Source organism: Manis pentadactyla, chromosome 16 (assembly GCF_030020395.1).
Source record: "Manis pentadactyla isolate mManPen7 chromosome 16, mManPen7.hap1, whole genome shotgun sequence".
Classification (NCBI taxonomy): Eukaryota; Metazoa; Chordata; class Mammalia; order Pholidota; family Manidae; genus Manis; species Manis pentadactyla.
The window spans coordinates 77,628,737-77,643,382 of NC_080034.1; the positions used below are offsets into that span (position 1 = coordinate 77,628,737).

At 47.1% G+C, this 14,646-nt stretch overlaps 1 protein-coding gene across 3 annotated transcripts in view; it reads right to left on the minus strand.

Annotated features, from left to right (window-relative positions):
* Positions 1 to 14,646, minus strand: part of CAP2 (cyclase associated actin cytoskeleton regulatory protein 2) — a 118,294-nt gene that overhangs the window by 34,480 nt on the left and 69,168 nt on the right. The gene's annotated exons all lie outside the window — the stretch shown is intronic.

Genomic DNA, 14,646 nt, shown 5'->3' on the forward strand with positions numbered 1-14,646 from the left:
TCCGCTTTGTAAGCAGTTGAAGAAGTTTCAGCAATATTTTACTAAAGCTTGTTGGCAGGGAGTAAAATGGAAAAGCCTCTTAAAGCGCCTTAATTTCTTTAACCAAGACTTGAGAGCACAGGTTCCCAGCCTTGGCTGCACGCTGACATCACCTGGGAGCTTTCAGAACCAGAGCCCTGGCTTCACCCCCAGAGACGCTGACTTACCTGGCCTGGAGGTGGCCTGGAGTGGGCTCCAGGCTGGAAATGCTCCCCAGGTGCAAACTGTCATCACCGCTATAGTGTGGCTCAACACCCTAAAGGACAAGCGTTGCTGGTAGCAAACTTTTAGGGAAGAAACCACCTTCAGCTACATTCTGTAGTAGCTTCCAGACCTCACTTGTCCTCCTTGACCCCTTTACGTGTCTTCCCCTAAAACAAATGTGTGCAGATGCTTTGGAATTAGAATGATCTTCAAATCTCAGCTGTGTTATTTACTACCTTATGTGGCCTTGAGCAAATTATTTAATCTGAGCCTGGTTTCCTCATTTATAAATCAGAGATGAGAATACCCACAGCCTGCAGGCCACAGGAAATAAGCATTTGAAACCTCTGGCACATGGGAGGTACACAATAAATCGAATTATTATTATTATTATTGCTATTAGCTCAGACTGGAGGCAAAAAGAATGTCCTCTATAATGTGTGATATTCATTTGTTTCAAATAAATGACTGTATTTAAGATAAGAGACACTGCAAATAGACATCCACACAGGCTAACAGGATTTTAGGGTTACAGGAGTCTAAGTTGGGTCAATACAGCTTTTTAAGATGCACTGAATAGGTCACAGCCGGTATTTTCAAAAGTAACTGGAATAGACTACAAAGAATCTGATGGCATTCACATGTTGTAAGGGTGGGTAGTTCATGAGTGTTTGTCTCAGTTGTGCAGTGCATGCCTGTGTGTGTGCATGCTGGCCTGCAAAATGAAATGTATTTCTTGTTATGAATCTCAGTCTAAGAGTTTGAGAATGTGGATGTAATCCAATTCTCCCATTTTACATAATGAGCACAGAAGATCATCTAGCAAGTGTTAGTGGAGCTGGAATCTATGATTCCATGATCTCGTCTGCAAAATAGCCCTGCTACACGGGTGCGCTTCGTGGAGCTGTTAGGAGTAGATGGGAGCACATGTCTGCACTTGGTCCACTGTGGGTGCTCAGCAAATGGAGACCATCTCCAAGGCATTTGCCAGTGAAAAGTCTCCAATTAGCCAGATTCACCAATCAGTTTTTTCTTGTCACTTACATGCAAACACAGGGAGAGATTACCTAAGTAAGATATGCAGATGGACAGAGGCCTGTTTTGCTTGGGGGAAACAAAAGGAATTATAGGGAAAAAAAGCATTCTTAAAGTTCTCGGTGGACTTTAAAAATTTCTCATATTGAAGGAAGGGAAAACACACAAGGCTGCTGCAGAAGGCAGACAGGTCTTACTGTGAATTCGTGAACACCGTCCTGCTTTCTCACCCCCCGACCCCACCGGCGATTACAAAGAAGAGGTCTCACAGATGTGCCGTGCAGACCCCGAGTCAAGAGCTGTTATGGGCTGAACCGTGTCCTTCCCAAACTCAAATGCTGAAGTCCTAACCCTGGTACTTCAGAAGGTGAGGGTGTTTGCAGGTAGGGTCTTTAAGGAGATAATTACCTCATCGGGTGGGCCCTAATCCAATAGATTGGGGTCCTTATAAGAGATCAGGACACAGGCATGTGTGAAGGACAATCACAGACAACTAGGAGCCCAGGAGGGAGGCATCAGAGACCAGCCCTGCTCACACCTTGCTCTCTGATTCCAGTCTCCAGAATTGTGAGGAAATACATTGCTGTTTAAGCCCCCTAGTCTGTGGGGCTTTGTTCTGGCAGCCCCAGCCAACCAAAATAAGGGTGTAATGGCAGTGCAGGAAATGCAAGCAAACACCCCCCAACCGTCGACAGCGATAAAGCCAGCACAGACCCTCTAACCCCTGCCTGGAGCTCACCTCATCCAGGCCTGTTTGTAAAGGGGCCAAAAGCCAGGGTTCAATGCTCTCCCTGGAACTTCACTCTTTAGAAGGGAAACATTTCCCTCTTCAAGGGATTTTTAGTCCAAATTCAATACCTCATCAAAGGGATGTTATAGGTTTTCCCAGAAGGCAGCTGACTTTTAACTTTGGCAAAACTAATAAAAAGCTCCCTAATCTTCTCCAACAATTTGTTAAGCCATAATATTCTTGATGCAATGACAGTTCTGAGAAAGTCCAGAATATCTGAATTATTGGTGATATCTGGCCAATTGTCCCCAGAGAAAAAATAACCAGAAACTATGTACTTTCAATGCTAGATAGATTTATTAGGACCATCTTTGTTTATCTCTAACTTCCCAAGAATAAATCCTAAAGTCCGAGGAGACAGAGTATTCTAGAAGGTATTTTATATCAGTTATCTGATGAAAGCATCATAGAGACTGAGACAGTTTCCTTTTGCCTTAGTTTGGCAATTGCGGGAGGAATTATTTTCATCTAAAAAAAAAAAGCAATGCTGAGACTGCTAAGTACAATGGCTATTTGCACAACCTTAATAAACAGTACAGCTTTTATTCTGTGCCAAGAGATTTCTCCTGTACTTTAAGCTTACATTCTCCAGTTCATCCTGAACTTTCACAGCTGGAATCAAAAAGAGAGAGAGAACATTACAGTTATGGTGTGATTTCCATCAAGGCCAACCATGGAGGATGCTGGATGAAAAGCAAATGGGGGGGCCTGTTAGAGATCTCTGCCTGTATTAAGCATGTATTAGGCATACACAACAAATTTGGGCTGAGCCGCATGGATGTTGATTAACACATGGATGTTGATCTCCACCCACAGAAGGAGATCGATTTAAGATGCGTCCTGGGTTTTTCAATGGGGGACATTGGTGGTTCCTTAGCCGCATCTAGCAGCTGGTGTGCTTTGTAACAACTTCAGATCAGCCCATTTTACAAAGGCCTCACTCACATTATGTTTTTGAACTTATCAATCAGGTTTCTTTTATTCTGAGAGAACATTCCCTACTTTCCCTGAAAGAAAATCATTTTTCAAGGCTCCTATGAAGATTAGCTGCCAAATCTTCCTAGCCTTTCTCCAGGTTTCTGTGGCTTTAAGAGAAGGTGAAAAATGGCCAAAATGGAAGAAATGCATGAGCAAAATGCAAGTTTTAGCTAATGCCTCCGAGGGTCGCCTTAGCTGAAGGGGATGTGCTCTGGAGAGCATTTCAGGACTCCTGTCTTTATGACTCTAGTTTCTGCTGTAAAGTTGAAGAACAGACCCATTATCAGCCCCATCTCAGTTTAGCTCCAGAAATAATTGTATTGCAGAAAGTAAAATTAAACAGCTTTATCAGCAAGCTTTGTAGAAACTTTACCCAAAAAGGAAAACCAAATTCCCACTCATGCTGTTTTAAGGGATGGAACAAACCCTGAGAGTTTGACCTCAAGGAAGTGTCACTGAGGAAAATGAAACAGGCCTATTTCTGGAATCCAGGGCTTTTCTGTGGTTCTACACCAGAGAGAAGATGGACCAATTTATCATTACTTCTTTTTAATTAATTTCTTTCTCTGATTATAAAATTAATATATGCTTTTTGGGAAACTTTGGAAAACATGGATGGGAAACATAAGTAAACTATAAACATTCTTAATTCCACCACATAAAAAAAGTACTACTAAATGTGGATTTTTTTCCTTGGAGATAGAATTATTAGCAATATCTTCAAAATTACCGGTAATTACTTTAAAAATAATGGCTATTAAGATCACAAAAAATGGTCCTAAGAGTTGAAAGTTCAATGAGGCGGGCAAGCACACAGATAAAATCCCCTGTCGGTATGTTCTTGGCAAGTGCTGTGAGAACTCTGTCACTGTAGAAAGGATGTTTTAAACAAACATAAATGGCATTACTATTATAACTCAGGCATGTGACATCATGAACGCAAAAACTGGACTTTTAAATATTCAGATCCCACTTACATTTACGAGTCTAAGAAAATTCATCAAACAGTACTTCTTAGCCAAACATGCTACCAAATATCATCATCATTACTTTGGCTTATGTGTGTTTGCGCAGTTTTACCAGTCGAGTCCATTTGGGCGCATGTATGCTCACGTGTGTGAACTGTAGCACAAAAAACATATGGAAGGATATACATCAAATTGTTAACATACAATTTTTATTTAATTTTATTGGTGTATCCATATATCCTAAATTTTCTGATATGTGCATGCAGTTTTTTGTAATTAAGAGGAAAGTTTTAAAACATATTAATCAGTTTTGTACCTTCAATCATAGAAAAATTTTCTCATAGGTGCTATTATATTTACATATGTCAAAAAATGTTAAGCCTCTTTCTTTGCCACCTGGGAAGTAGCTTTGGGAAAAACATGTTCAGAAAGTAGCAGAATAAATGATTCAGATGAAGAAGAATAGGTAAGATTTTCTCAGGGAAAAGCTTTCCAAATCAGGAATAGCATTTGCTTTTAAAAATACGGGAATTTGGCACATTCTAATAAATGTAGCAATTGTTTTCACCATTTTAAATCAGGAGCAAATATTTTTTATCAGAAATGTTGATTTGAGTTAACTTGCTTTGGTGCAATTATAGATATTTCCCAAGGCTGGTTCCCTTCATCTTCTTCTTATATTGAATTTTTCCACTGTCTAGGAACATTCTGGAGGTTTCAGAATATGCTTCATGGAAACACTTTCAGAAACATTCATACATTTAAGGCCTTGAAAATTCAGAACATTCACAAAACTGGAGTCAACCCAAATAAACAAAATCTATTGAGCACCACAAATGTACATGATATTATGGCAGCTGTAATTTTATTGCATCATGACAAATACCTGGGAAAATGTTTTTATATGTTCATAGGATTTTCATTTCACACCATATCTTATTTTAGAGTTTAGAGTTGCTAAACTCTCTTAAAAAACATACTTGAGAATCCCAAAAGCTTTTGCTTATATTCCTTACAAACCATTTTTAAACAGTAAAACCATGGAGACTTGATCCCCTTGGGGAATGAATTGCTTTGGAAAATTTTGCATTGTCCTGAGACCTAAGAGAGAAGCTTCTAACAGGCATACACTCCTACTTAAATTTTTAATGCAAACCACTCTACTTGGCAGCATATTTTTTTAAAAAACAAATTCAGACATACAGAAAAGCATGAAAAATAACAATGACAGGCACCCATTCTATGAAACATAATTTACCACTGCACGGGGCCCAGGATCATCACCATGGCACCCCTTTACTGCATTTGCTAAAGAACAGCGAGGCCCGCGGAGGTCTGGAGCCAGGATGCTGAGCTACCTGGCTGGACCTCACAGCTGCCGCTAAAGCTCGATGTCAAACTGTTCTGTTTTTTTTTCATCGCAGGAAGACAGTGCACTTGTGGTTGCAAATTGGGCCTTTTTTTTTACGGCAGTATAATTGACATATAACATATTAGTTTCAGTTGTACAATGTAATGATTGGATTATACTGCAAAATGAGCACCACAGTGAGTCTAATTAACATTTGTCACCATGTTACAAAATTTTTTGTTGCTGTGAGAACTTTTAAGATTTACTCTCTCAGCAGCTTTCAAATTTGCTATTCAGTATCATTATCTATAGTCACCACAATGAACATCACATCTCCGTGATGTAACTGCAAGTTAAGTGATGCAATATCTGGGGGAGCCCTCACTCTAAAACCTACAATTGTTTCGACAGAGCAAGAATACAGTTTTACTGACATGATATGTGGACCACAATTTTCTCTAAGCTCTCAAAGTCTGTTACATCTCATAAGGGTAGGCATGTGATGTGAAAAGTCAAGTTCAATGGAAATCTAAATGTTTACAGAGGGACCCACACCACTTTGTGACCTTGTAATATCTCCTACCCTGAATTTTGCTACAACAACAGGGGTCAGAAGACAAAATCAAAAAACAAACCTCCCAGACATGAACTGCTCCCTCAGGCTAGAATTTATAGTTTTCATTATAGTTTTTTGATAGGTAGAGTTTTTCTTTGGTAGTGCAAAAAGGTAATAGTCCAGTTAAAGAAAAAGTACCTTTTCCATTCATGTACGGGTGCAGGCTAACAATGAGCATTGGGTGCACAGGAAGCCCTAGTGTCTCCTGATTGACTGGACTGGACAAAAATGGGTTTCTCAGAAATGCTGGGCTCAGGGCAGGGACATGGCACTAGCTGGATTGTTTGGGATCCAGGAAGAAAGCAGTAGGTCAATAAAGGAAATGATGAAGACACACAAAATCGAGGCGGAGAGAAGTTACAACAGAAAATCAGGTTGAAAACCACACTGCTAGTCTGGTTATCCACAGTGAGCATAAGAGAACAGACTGGGAGGCTGAGATGACTGCCATCCTGCCCTTGGATACGGTTTCAGTGTATTGTATTTCTCTTCACAGGCTCAGCTTTGAGAGATCAGTTCTTACGCTATCTGGGTAGGTACCACCTGGCTTCTGACAGCGATGAATTTTAGAATCACCTATAATTGTACTTTATGGGATTCACAACATTAAAGTTGAACAGCAGATCTTGCCGTGCTTAAACACGCAAGGGCGCCACTAACAATCTCCAGGGATACAAACTGGAGCAGACTGCCGAACCATTCCAATTCACCAGCTTTACAGAATCTAACACAACACACTGCAATCAGAAATTAGTTCTCTGAAATGCAAAAAAAAAAAAAAAAATCTGAACTGCCATTAATGTGTTTTTCTACCATTATTTGTTGAGCGTCGACTGTCTGCCAAACCCCATGCTAATAGGCTCCCAGGGGTCATACCCACTTTCTCATGATAAATCTCAGCTTCCTTCTGAGGTCCCAGCCCAGTCAGCTGTGAGTGCAGGTCACCGTCCTTCCCTGGACCAGGGATCCACGCTAGAGGGATTGCCAGACCTTGCCTTTGAGGTTCATCTACGTAGAAAGTTACTGAGATGACATATGTCTAAACTTTCCATTTCAAACTCAGGGGATCTGAAGGATTTCAACAACTCCTGAGTCCTGAAACACCCCGTAGAGCAGGGGAACTATTTGGGAACCAAGCCGCGGATCCTGGTACTGCGACCACCCTTCGTTAGAAGTCCTTCTCCATGGAGGTGAGCACAGTTTTTATGAGATGCCACTGTTTGCTTTCTGCAGGGGCAGGGCTTCCACCCGCGCACCCGCCAGAGCACCGGCCCCGGCTCGGTGAGCAGCTCCACGCTGGTGTTTCCCGTCAGTGGAGTCGGGGGAATTCTGCATGTGGGATCCCCTCTGGGTGAACCACGGTTCACCTCAGAATACTGAAGGAGGAGCTAAAGACACATATTTGACTTTGTTAAACCTTACGTTTCTCAAGCTTTTTTTGCCCACGAACTTTTACCTGTCCCCACGGTACTTCAGGGAACTGGTATTCTGTGAACAGAACGTCTGTGGGGAGTTTCGGGGTTTCACACAGGTTCGCTGGGCTGCTTGCTGTGGATTCCTTTGCCCCCTTCCTCCCCGATTATCCCGGCTCATTGCCATGGAGACGCTCTGAAGGGCATCTGACAGCGGTGGAGAAGGCTCTTCTCCGTCACCACACACACACACACACACACACGCGCACACACACACACAGGTTGCCTTCAGGAGCTCTGAGAACCCCTGGGAGGCCCTCCGCTCGGAGCTGTTAGCTTTGTTGCTGTGTCTTCCGTCCATCTTTCCTCAGCTGCCCTGTGGCCACTTCGAACCCCTTCCCACGATGGGCAGTTACCATCTCTTCTCTTCTTCCCGTCTGTTTCCTCTCTCTTCTCTCCCACATCAGCCTTGGGCTGGAAGCGCAGGACGACTTAGAAACAACGCCTCTGACATGAAGCACCCTGTCCCCCTGGCGGAGCAGCCCTGTGGCTGACAGCAGCCGCCCTCCGTCACTGGGGCCCGAGCTCCTCCTGCTCCCCGTGCTGCTCCACGGCTACGGGGGGGCCTCCGGCTGCTCCCAGGTCCAGAGGAGTCCCACAGCTCTCCCTGGCGTGAGGGTCCCTTGGCCATAGGCCGCATGGACTTGGGGGTCAGCAGTGCTTGCAGATCGGCCCCAGAGGGAAAGGGGGTGCAGGGAAGGTGAGGAGCTGGCGTCAGATGACGGAGGTCCAGAACTACTGCCTGTGAGGCACGTGCAGGAAGGCTGCTCTTTGATCTCTGGCTCAGTTATTAGGTATAAAGCTTGTTGCACTTGACCAGGGAATAAAATGCAAACAACTGTAATCACTATTTCTCTGAAGAGAGTTACTTTACCTCTTTGCTTCTTCATTTATTCAACAAATATATACTGAGTGTCATCTATGTGCCAAGGCTGCTCAGTGTGCTGGGGTTGAGCCATAAACACACACTGCATACAGCAGGCCCTGCCTCCTTCCCTCGAGTGGGAAGGGGAATGTGTTTGTTGGGGTTCTCCAAAGAAAAAGAACCAACAGGATGTATATCTGTACATGCATATGTTCATACACACACACACACACACACACACGTGTTTATTATGAAGAATTGGTTCACATGATCCCATGATTTTGGAGGCTGACAAGTCCCAAGGTCTGCAGAGCAAGTCGGCAAGCCAGAAACCCGAGGAGCCGATGGTATAGTTTCAGCCCAAAGGTCATCAGGCTTGAGATTCAGGAAAGCTGATGTTCAGTTTGAGTTCAAAGGCAGAAACAAGCTGATGTCCCAGTTTGTGGGCAGTCAGACAGGAGTAATTCTGTCTAACTCAGGGCAGGGTCAGCCTTTCTCTTCTACTCAAGCCCTCAGCTCATCAGCGGGGGCCCACGCACATTCGGGTGCTTTACGCAGTCTACTGATTTAAACGTTAATCTCATCCTAAAACATCCTTACAGAAACATCTATGCTAACATTTGACCAACTATCTGGTCACCCTGTGGCCCAGCCAAGCTGACATATAAAATTAGCCATCACAGGAGGAGATAAAGAGCAATAAGCATTATTTATTTATTTATGAAATTAAAAAAACATAACAGTAAGTTATATGGCATGTTAAGTCTTGAAAACCGTTGGAAAAAAAAGCAGTCTGGTGAGGGGGATCAGGACTATACGTGGGGGTGGATTTCAGACCTAAAAGAGGGTGGCCAGAGGAGGTCTCACTGAGAATGCGACGTTTCATAGACACCTGGAGGGAGCGATGCCCTGCCCTGCACGTATCTGGCAGAAGCAGACAGAACCGCTGCAAGAGGAAACGACCATTGCAAAGGTCCCGAGTTCAGGACGCTCCCCAGCGTTCAAGGAACAACAGGCAGACGACTGGGGCTGGAATGGGCGGCGTTGGGGGTGGGAAGCGGTGAGTGGGAGGGGGGAGAGGAAATGGTGCGTTTTGAGCAGAGCAATGACAGGATGTGGTTTTCTTCTGTAAGGGTCGCTCTGGCTTCTGCACCGAGAATAGGCTGGGGGGACAGTCAGCGTAGAGGCAAGGAGACTGGGTTTGAGGCTGTACAGTGACCGGATGAGAGGTGCGGGGAGCTGGGGCCCGCGTGGCTGTGGTGGAGGTTGTGAGCTGCAGGACCTGGGGCGGACGTGGGCCAGCAGATCAGAGGAGTCCGCAGTGCGTCTTTGGTCGTTTCCTGAGCACTGTTACCTGATGGTGCTGCTGTCGTCTGCAGAGGAGCAGCTGAAGAAGGAACAGGTTTCAGATTTGATGCACAGTTTAGTTTGTCCTTAAGCACACTTTCCCAGAGGCCACAATTCACTGACATTACCCACAGGGTGGCTGTTGATGCTCACCCCGTCCCCCCAGCTCCATTCCTCTCTGGTTTCCGCCCTCGGCTTCCTTGGCTCTGAAGCATCTTCTCATCCTCAGCTCAGTGTGGCACGACGTGGAAATGTCCTGTTCCTGACACACAGGGACGTGCTTCTGGCCCAGAGCCAGAAAGGGGTGAGCTCCGTGCTGCTTCTCCCCTGGCGACGGCTGGAGCTGAGTCGTGCCCTTGGACCAGAAGCAGACGCTCATGAGACAGCTGGCCCGGATTAGGGGTAGGCTCCGTGGCTGGCCCTGCGGCTATTTTTGTCAATTCCCCAGGTCAGTTACTTGTGATAGCCTGAAACTAGCTGGTCCACAGAGAGATGCGACTTCAGGACTCGGCTGCACCCGCACTACATTCTAACTGATGGAAGTAATGGATGGAGACACACTGGTTTGAGATGGTCGATTTGGGGTAGACGCAGTCATGTCACAGGAGTGGATGCTGGCGGGGTAGCTTGCATTTTTGTGCTAAATACTGCGCTTGTCACTTAACAGGAGATGAATGAAGGAACAAATTACTGCTGAAGAGATACATAAAAAGGAACCTTCTAAGAGGTCAAATGTGATGTGGGTAGTAGAAATAACCTACCTAAGATGGCACTAGTTTATCCTTTTTTTGATACATGTATTTTTTTATTCATAGGTGAATAAAATTATCAGTTACTTTCTTTTATGTCTTCCTCCTCTGTTTTCCCTCATAAGCCTGGTGTCCACGTACCCTGACGTCATCATGCTTTCTTGTTCCTATTATCCACTAAAATATTTATTGAGCACCTTTCCTGGGCCAGGTATAATCCTAGGTATTTGGAATACATGAGTGAGGAAAGACCTCCCCTATGGGCTTTACACACGGTGAGCAGCGTAATACACACAATAAATATGTTACACCAACATAAAAAGGAATAGAGCAGTAAAAAGGGATCCAGGGTGCTGGGGAGTTTTTATTAATGTAAAAGGGCTTAAGTGAGAATATTTGGCTGACTGAATAATTGACTGAATATTTAATTCTGTTTGACTAGCTTGTCTGCCACCTGCTAGCAGCTGACCAGAATAAATACGGCGCATCCATAAGGAGAAAGCAGGAACTAGAAAGGGATAAATAAACGTTGCCTTCTCCACAACTGGCCAGGTGAATTCAGCCACTCAAAGGTGACACAGTCCACCTTCACTTCCGGATGCTCCTGACCTTGGCACATAGGATAGGACTGGGGGCTCGATGCTCAAGAGCTACAGAATAAAACCCACCAGCTGCAGTTTCAAGTACCCGCCTGAGCACCTTGGTGTCTTACCGATCTTGGTTTTTCTTTTTTTAGCTGTGGGTCCTTGTGACTCCCAGCCCCATGAGTTACTTTCTACAGTACACTCAGTTTCTTGATTTATTTTCTTTTTTTGGTGACCCCCAAAATACAAAATCAAAATACTAATACATGCACCCTATCACTGGCCAACATCGGAAGAAGTTGGTAAACCTACAGAGATGAAAAATGGACAACTGTTTCCCACAGCGGGGTTTAGGCGACTTCTCTGTTTCTAAGAAGTGCCTTCCCAGCATCACACAGCAGCGCTCACAGAACAGAACGCAGCTCCTGCAAAGGAAGGGCCAGGAGGTCAACTGCCTTCCTTCGGGTACAGTAAGTCCCCCTTCCAGAATAAACACAGGGACAGGCTGCGGTCAGGAACAGCTTGCTGGGCAGCCAGGGGGACTTGCTCCACACGGGCAGGCCGTGTTAGGAACCCCGCACGAGTCTGTATGAGTCCCCTACAGGGAATAGCATCTGATACTCAGTTTCTGGAGGAGGCGGGAAATGGATTATCAATCGCCTGCAATCAGTCACTGTACTTTGTGTTCTCTATCTTATTTGAATATCAAAAACCTTCGAAAGATTGGCATTATTATTCCTGTTTTATGAATGAGGGAATAAAGTGAAGAAGCAGTGACTTGCTCAAGATCTTCTGGCTAGAGCTGGGATTTGAACCCAGCTATGTGTGGCTCTTAGAGAACTTCATGCTTCTGCCTGTTGGAACCTGTGCTGAATAGCAGTAATTGTGTTGCTGATTTTCTTTACAGGCAATTGCTCTTGTGGCCACCAGTTTTTTTAAATTCTGGAATTAATACCTGCTTTTAGACTGTCTGGTGCAGCTGTTTGTAGGAGCGGGCCACAGGGAAAAGGCGTGCCAGCCTCCGGTGGGAGAACGTCCTTTTTGCTGCAGCCCGTGGGTGTAAAGGCCAGCACGCCGGTGTTTCCACGCACCACGGGCACCAGAGTCGGTCCTGAGTTTGAGGCTTGACTCTGCCCTTATTAGCAGAGGGAATAGCTTCCACCTCACAGAACAGACGTGGGGTGACAGTGCCCCAAGTCCATAATCTCCTTCCTCCTCGCGCTTACGGGGGGCGCGATCCGAGGCCCGCTGCGCCGACACGGGGCGCCCGCCCCAGTGCCCCACACAGGCTCCCACTACGAGGTGCCGCGGTGCCACGGGCACTGTGGTCGCCGCCCCGGGACAGAGGCTCATTCTCACAATGGCTTTGAAATTAAATACTATGATCCCCATTTTTCAGCAGAGGAAACTGAGGTTTAACCTGACTTAATATTTTGTCTCTGAAAGTAACGTTGGCTTGTAATGTGAATTCTTGTGTTTAGAAACAGTGAATAAACCTCACTGAACAAGGGCTGTAGACGATCCCAGCGCCCACACTGCCGGCGCCGCGCTGCCCACGGAGGGATGTTGGCCACGTGAGCACCGGCCACACTGCAGCGAGCCACGGCCACGGCCACGGGAGCTGAGTGACCTCGAGGCCCGGGGGGACAGTCCGGAGGGGCCCTGGCTGCTCGTTCTCTGAGGAGGAGAAGAAATGCGGGGGAAAAGGGCATTCCAGGCCGAGTACCGCGGACACAGAGGCTGAAACACGGAGGAGTGAGGAGCCACCGGTGCGGGAACCACGCGCTCACGGAACATGGGCCCCGCGTGGCCCGCTCCGGGTGACGGGGTCGGCTCTTGGGGGGCCCCACACGCGACGCAGAGGGATGTGGATGCCAGGAAGGGGTCTGGGTCGGAGCTCAAGCAGAGCGACGCCCGAATCAGAAGCAATGACCGACCCACCCGGCAGGGAGAAGGGGCCCGGGGCGAGCAGGGGGAGCGGCACCGAAGGGGGGCAGTACAGGGGGTGGCACGGGGGGCAGCACGGAGGGTGGCACGGCCAGCTCGGGGCGAGGGAGGCAGCGGCTGGGCTGCGGCGGGGGCGGGTCTGCGGGGGGCACCCCGGGGACGGCCGCCGCTCCCTCCCTGCCGTGTCTCGGGCACTGGGCTCTGAGCAGGTGCCCGGGCACCGAGTGCTGGTTGACGAGCGTGGCCCGCGTGAGAGGCGAGGAGGCCGGTGCCAAGGCCCCCCACCTGGAGGGCGCTGAGAGGCGGGCGTGGGAACCCGCTGCCCGGGGACCCCCAGGGACTCTGGGGCCCCCACGCAGACCTTAGGGCGAAGGGTGCCAGGCTTCGGGTCACAGTCAGAGGGCTGATAAAGAAAACGTTTTTAGCTACGTAGCTTTTAATGATCCCATGGGATGGTATTTGGGGCTATTTTATAAATAGTACTCCTATAGCTTTTTAAAAATGATATCTCAGCCATGCTTAAATATCGTAAGTTACCTAGGGTTTTCCCTTGAAAAAATTAAAATTATCAGCCATCACAAATTCCTGGAGTTTTCCTTCCTATTACTTTGTAGGAGTTTTTCTATTTGATTGCTTCTTGGGACACATTTGGCCCCACGTGTAGGAGACCGTCCTATATGAGGGGTATTTAGGCTCTCAGATCAGTACACCGCACGGCCATGCCTTCACCTTTGAGCCGCGCGGCGCTGGACGGTGGGAACACGCACCCTTCCTGCCCTTCGCCCCTCGGCCATCCTCGCCCTCGGAAGCCACGTGGGGACCTGGCAGAGCCTACCATGGACGTGGGGCTTGAGGGCGACTTCAGCAGAAGCCTCTAGGAGTTTCTGGTTGCTGACAATGAGGGGAAAGAGCAGCTGAAACAGGGAAACGGGGGCGAGTCTGGGAAGACATGGCTGCCACTTGGATCTACCTTCCACAATGCACATCACGGTTTGGGAAAGTATGATCTTATTCATCATTACTAACCCCTTTAGTTATCAATTAACCCTTTTTCATGGTCAGTGGAAATCGATCAAGAGCAGTAAAGGGCTGGAGAGAAAGGAGGAGTCGCAGATGGAGCTGGGAGCTCACACAGCAGGACCGGCCTGCTGACGGCGGGAGCCGGCAGGACGCGGGCCAGACCCTGCCTTCCCGTTGCCCCCAGGCCAGGCCTACTTGGCTCAGAACTACTGACTCGTCTCAGAACCAGCTCCCTGGCCATCCTGGCCCGGAGTCTCCCCAGTTACCCCGTCCGGCCGGGGAAAGGTGGGTGGCACCGGTGGCGGAGGCTGACGTCCTCGCTGGGAGGAGCCCAGCCGATCACTTCGGGTATCTGGCAAGTTGTATAACTGAACATCTGTGAGCTCTGGTGTCTCCACCTGCAGCTGGAGTATAAATTACTCTCCGAGCACGCTAGCGTGACACTGGAAATTAACAGGTGGTGAAAGAACTCTGAGACCCTTGAATTAAATGGAACCTCATAAATATTCACACAAAATGCCATCAGTACGTATGCCATTTATATTAGGATTGGGAGGGGAGTCCCGAAGGACCAGGAAATCTATCTATTTTACTATTTCTATTTGCCATTCTACGTATGTCAAGTTCTCTCCGGCTGAACTCCCCAACCCCACAAAACCAGCGCGGCCCCTTCTCCGTCTA